The sequence below is a fragment of the Chaetura pelagica genome, unplaced genomic scaffold (assembly GCF_000747805.2).
Source record: "Chaetura pelagica isolate M959 unplaced genomic scaffold, ChaPel_1.0 scaffold106, whole genome shotgun sequence".
NCBI lineage: Eukaryota > Metazoa > Chordata > Aves > Apodiformes > Apodidae > Chaetura > Chaetura pelagica.
Window position 1 is genome coordinate 4,822,900 of NW_009954222.1, and position 6,445 is coordinate 4,829,344.

Genomic DNA, 6,445 nt, shown 5'->3' on the forward strand with positions numbered 1-6,445 from the left:
CTGCTGAATGTCACACAGGGGAGCAGGAATATTAGGATCATGCCTAACATTTCACTCACAACCAGCTGGCATTGGTATTTGGCTGATGGCAGGAACCAGGGGCTGCCCTCACTGTCAGGCTCCGGGATAAGCTCCTGTGTTCTCTGTTACCTGTCTCCAGTGAATGTGTGACTGGGCCATTAGTTACACTGTGAACACAGCAGTTACCAACCACTCCAGGCTCTCCTCCTTGTTTCTACACGTTGTAGTTAAGGGTAAAAATACATGATCATTCTGTACTATGACAATGTTTAAGTCCAGACAGTGAGTGGTCTTGTGCAAAGCTGCTTAATTATCATATAATTTTGCTGCTCAGGACTCTAACACACGCTTTGCTCCAGGAGGGTTCTCAAACAAGGCAGTTCCTGGCTTGTCATACACAAAGGTCACATACTGTGTGGCTCCTGTTCCCCAAAGGGCCATGCAGTGAAAATAGCTGGTACAAAGGCTTTCTGCCCTCACCCTCATAGATGTTCTGGATTAAGAGAGCTGCCACCTTCAGAACTGGAACTGAAATGACTAGTCATGGTTTGACTTGGGATTGGCAACTGAACCAGCGACAACAACCCTCTCGTTCCCCTCCCCCTCCCACCCAGGTAGGGAAGGAGAGAGAATAAGGAGAGAGAGACTCTCTGGTTTGAAAACTAAACCAGACAGCTTTAATTAGATACTAATGATAAAAGAAAATATGTACAATTATATACAAGTGCGTTCAGGAATGTGCAAAACCCTATTGCCTCTCCCCACCCCCAGCAGCTCCCATGGCATCTCCCAAGCTGTGAGCAGTCCTGAAATGTCCTGGAGCTGCCGGAGAGAGCGGCAGAGCAGACAGGAGCTGAGGGTGGAGTGATGAGGGTCAGGAATGCACGGACCTAGGGGTCAATGGTGATGGATAGATGGAGTCCTCCCTGGATGCCAGCCATGGATGGAAGAGAAGGGAAGAAGCAGCAGGAAGGAAGTTGACTTCCATGATCTCCAACCTTACACTGAGCTTACATAGATATATGGAATGGAAAACTTTGGTCAATTTTACTGTCCCTCTAGTCCACTCCTCCCTATGGGAGGGTTGCAGATATGACTCTTCTGCTCCCCTAGCATCTGTGGCTGCAGATTCAACAAGTAGAACGAAGTGACCTTAAAATCCCAGCAGCAAGATAAACATTCCAGCACTATCAGTCCCCTAGCTAGAAAACTTGCTGTTAGTTAAAAAGAGCTTACTGAAGGGAAAAAAAAAATCAGTAAAAAGAAAATTGGCTTCATCCTGGCTCAACCTCAGTGATGCTGAGGTTGTTCTGGTTAAGTCACCACAACTAGGAGCAGGCTTCTGCTCTCCCACTTAAAATGGAGTCTCAATTGTAAGTCTAAAGCATAAAGAAAACTCACATCAGCTGTTGGTTACCAATTAGTGATATTAGATGGTGAAAATAGACCTTCCCAGACATCCAGAGAAAATTTATTGTCAGTCTAGGAAAAATGGCTATAATTAATCATCTATGTCATGTTGTGCTTGAAGTTTAGCATTAATTGTGGACCCAGTCCTTGGGGTTCTGTGAGTAAAAACTATTACTATGAGTAAGATTCTTGTAAGGAGTTTCCCAACTCCTGCCATGCCATCTAAAGTAATACCATCAAAATGGCTGTTGAACAGGGAGCATAATCTCTTGACACAATTTAACTTGGAGGGTTCATATCACCATTAAGAGTCAAGATGTCCCAAAGGGCTTGCTGCAGGCCATGGGAGAAGGGACTATTGCAAAGCCTCTTTCCTGCTGTGTGAAGGCTGGTACAGAGGGCAGAGAACAGCTTTTGGGGGTCTGAGCCTCCGAGGAAAGAAAGGAGCCAGCCATCAGGTAGGTCCACGTGACTTCCAGCTCAGATACTCTTTCAGAGATCTCAGCTACAGAATCAGGAAATCAACCCTTTCGCCCTGCCCCACCCCAACACTCAAACCCTTGTTTGGAGGAGGGTCCAGGGATAGCACTTTCTGTCTTAAATCTCATTCTTTGGGGATAAAGCAGCAAAACTTCTATGAGGCTACATCCACCAAAGTTCTTGCCTTGCTAAGGTTTACATCAGGTTTTGAGATCCAGGCTGCCTGATTGCCAGCTCACTGGCTTCAGTATGGAGTGCACAGGCCTGCCCTTTCTATCCATACATAACTATGCAACAGATAAAGTACAATACAAGGAATTAAAGGAGTCTTTGTACATCTGTAACAACCCGTGACAGCCAATCTCCATGCAGGATTGTCATAAAAATTGGAATCTGAGGGTTGTCTGTCATGCTGTGAGACTGCAAGGAATGGGTATTTTCCCCTGAAAGGTCCAAAGCTGACAGTTCCTTGCATATTGCATCTGACATCTCATAAAAGCACAGGACTAAGACGGAATTCATGTACTTTCAAACAGATTGTGGTGTGCTTTCTTCTAACAGCCAGCAGTGGCTGTGATCCTACGAGAAAAACCTAACAAAAAGGATGATCAGATGAACATAAAGAACATCTAAGCTTAATTGTGGTTTAACTGCCCCAGTTTTGGGTCTATTAAACTTCAGTCGTATCTCCAAGAAACTTGTTGCCACAGCACTCATATTTTAGGAAAATTTAATTTAAAGTTTGTAGTCTGAACTACTGATACTGAAGTTCTGGGACCCTTTAAGATTTCACCGATTTCCTCATTAAAACAATGTTCTAGTTCCATATACAGCAGCAATGCCTATTTTTACAATTTTGTATGTGACCAACTTGATCAGCCAGTGATGAAGATAGCTCTGAAGTAATGTAAAAAAGTTAAAGGTTTTAGCCAAACCTACCCCAAATATAGAGAAGGCACTCTTGTTACTACCCATGTCAGGAACTTCTAAATTATTTTTCATTACTTGTTTGTTCCAAGATGTGTAGAAGGCAAAATCAGAATTGTACAAATGTGTTAAAATGGAGCATTGTAGCTTTCCATGAAGCTACTTAGAATATAGGCTGGCCTGGGAAGTTTGTTTTATAGCTGAATTACGTGAGCTAAGGATGCTGTAATTGGTTTGATGTATAAAAACTACAAACCTTCAGTGGAAGAGAGAGGCAATTCCTTTCAAGATGTTTTCTTATTGAGTATTTTTGGGAACTGTTACAATACTGTGTTGCAGCTTTGAAGGACTTTTTGAGGTCTATGGAATAAGACAAAGACCTCCTCAGGAAAGGCCAGCCAGTTACCTTGCTGGGGAAATCAAGCAGTTCCACTACACTTCAGGATAAAACCTTCAGGTCCTAACTTGTTCCTCACCTCAGGATCTGATGGGAGTTCTCTCCATGAATAGCAGAACCTTGGATTTCTGAATTCAAGAAGCAAAGGAACTGGGGTGTTTAGGTTGTGTCTTGCTGTCCTGGTTTGAGCCAGGATGAAGCCAATTTTTCTTTTTACTGATTTTTTTTTCCTTCAGTAAGCTTTCTTGTAGCTAGCAACAGTGTGTTCTGCTAGGCTGATAAGACAGTGGAATGTTTTTCTAACTACTGAGGCTTCAAGGCTGCACCTGCACTCTGCTGGCTCAGATACTGTGGGGAGATCTGTGACCCCCCCCGTAGGAGGCGGAGTTAGACAGACAGCAAAATTGGCCAAAGATATTCCATTCCATATATCTACGTAAGCTCAAAGGAAGGTCAGAGATCACAGAAGACAACTTCCTTCCTTTTTCTTCTTCCCTTCTCTTCCGTCCATGGCCGGCGTCCGGGGAGGACTCTGTTCATCCATCACCGTCGACCCTTAGGCTCGAGATCTCCTGACCCCCATAACTCTCTGCTCTTTCCAGTAGCAGCTCCGGGATTCCTCGGGACTCTTCCCAGTTCAGAGAAGTGCTGTGGGAGTTGCTGGGGTGGGGGGAGGCGAGAGGCTTTTGTCCATACCTGAATATATCTGTATATAATTGTATATATTTTCTTGTATGATTCATTAGTGTTTTAATTAAAGCTGTGTAGTTTAGTTTTCAATCCAGCCAAGTCTCTCTTTTTCTCTCTCTCCTTCCCTGTGTGGGTGGGGGGGGGAGGGGAGGGGATCGAGAGCATTGTTGTCGGACCTGAGTCAAACGGTGACACTTGCCTTTCAGTTATTCCCAGTACTGCAGCAGAAAGCAACAGACCAGCTTACCCTGCCAGCATCAGGACACCAGCAGTCAAGGTCCAAAGAGGTTTTAGCTGTGTTATTAATAAGAATACTTCACACTTTAATTTAGTGAAAACGTGTCCTCTTCTCCGGGGAGGGGCTTTTCACCAGAGAGGGCAGTGACAGGACATGGGGTAATGGTTTTAAACTGAAAGAGGGGAGATTTAGGTTAGACATCAGGAAGAAAATCTTCACCATGAGGGTAGTAAGGCGCTGGAATACGCTGCCCAGGGAGGTTGTGGAAGCCCCCTCCCTGGAGGTGTTTAAGGCCAGGTAGGATGAGGCTTGTGCAGCCTGATCTAGTGTGTGGTGTCCCTGCTTATAGCAGGGATCTTGGAACCTGATGATCTTTAAGGTCCCTTCCCACCTTAACCATTCTATATGATTCTGTGATTCCCCAGATCAGCAGTGTTACTCCACTGTTACCAGGCACACAATTCTGAGAGTCAGGATATAAAAAACACTGCACTTTTTTACTTTTACGGACTAAATATATTGACGCTTTTTATACAAATAAAAGCAAATTATAGCTTTACATTAATTTAACAAATTCTAATACAAAAAATGTGTATTTAATAAAATGCAATTTTTAAATCAGAGCTCTACTGAAACATACAAGTCCCCTATAAAGATGTCCAGTCTGCTGAGCAATGTTTGCTCAAAATTATAATTATGAACTTAAATACACTCATAAGTGTATTACACTTGAACTATACATTTGGATAAACATTACTGAAATCAGAACTGAAGAAAATCTACTTGTTACCAAAACTAGCTGTACAACTCAGATGAGAAGCCACCAGCTGGAGCAGCTTCTCCTTTTGGGTGGCTGGCCACACTGTTCAAACACATTCAGTGGTCATGTGAGTACTTGAGCCTTACCAATCATGAATGTAGAAGAGAAACATCACCTAACTGTGTTGGCAGTAAGAAAGGAAGTGACAAGCTACATCCAGACCACAGGCAGTATGTTGCCTACACCACTGGCAGACTAAAAACTTTCTTTAAGAAAACTGATTTACCAACTGTTATCCAAACCAATTTTTGCCTATTGCTCTACGTCACACAAGTTCACTGCTTTTAGGTTTTTAAATATTCTGAAATGATTGAACTAGCTGAATTAAAGGTATACAAAATCATAATCTATCAAACATTCACTTTATACATAAGCATTTCCGAAACAGATTTACAATATACAATTAGTTTACACAGCTTAAGCAACTGTGACAATGTCATTTCTCTCTAATTGAAAGCGGCTGCCAAAAGGTTTAACGTTTTGTTAAAAGGTTCTTGGTCACCGTTCAAATTTTAACTTTCTCATCTGACACTGTTCACACATCCAGGTCACCACGTTTATCACTGTGAGGTTCATTTAACAGTCTCTACACAATTCCATCAAACCGTATGCTGCAAAACTGGTTAATGTGCAAGAAATCTCACAAACTCCCATTTTTTTTTAAATACAATGTATCTACATTAGTCCCCAGAATGCTTTTGCTTCCTGAGCTAGACATAAAATACCTTAAAACAGGTTTAGATGCAGATCTGAGACCCCATAAGCAAACTACATTAAAATGCATGGGGAGAGGGGGAAACCAGACTCTCACCAATTTTGGTAGCTCATACTACTGTTTGCACTCTAAATACATTTTAGACGGATCTAATAATCTGTTGAGTAAGGTAGCCAACTTAACATTTTAATTAACTATACTATTGTGTATTGCTCTTGCCTCTTACCGTTTTTATATTAAAGAACATGTATATTTTGCAGCCTACTAAATACTCCTTGCAATCTTGTCATCTAGGTGACAGGATTTAGAAAAGCTACAGTCAGCAACAGCAACATGCAATTGCAGTGGGTTTTTGCTTATTTTTTTAGATTGAATCTGATCATGTTCAATACTAGTATCCAATTTGGATAAGGACAGCATATTACAACTGATATTTTGCAGTTACATTTCCATATTTTAAACGTATCTTTTATTTCCATAAAAGTTTGAGGTCACTGTCAATGAAAAAGAACAAATCTGAAACAGAAAACAGATTTTTGTTTGGATGAAAAAGGGGTTTGGAGCTATCCACGATTTCTGGTTTTGTATCTGGATTTTGTAATTTTTGAGAGAAAAAAATTCCTAATCAAACAATGAAGTAATTTACAGTAAAAACTATAGTATTAAATAAGCTTATACAGTGAATTGCAATAGGGTAAGCTTGGGTTTAAGGTGCTATTCCATCTGCCCCGGAGTCTTTTAAGGACT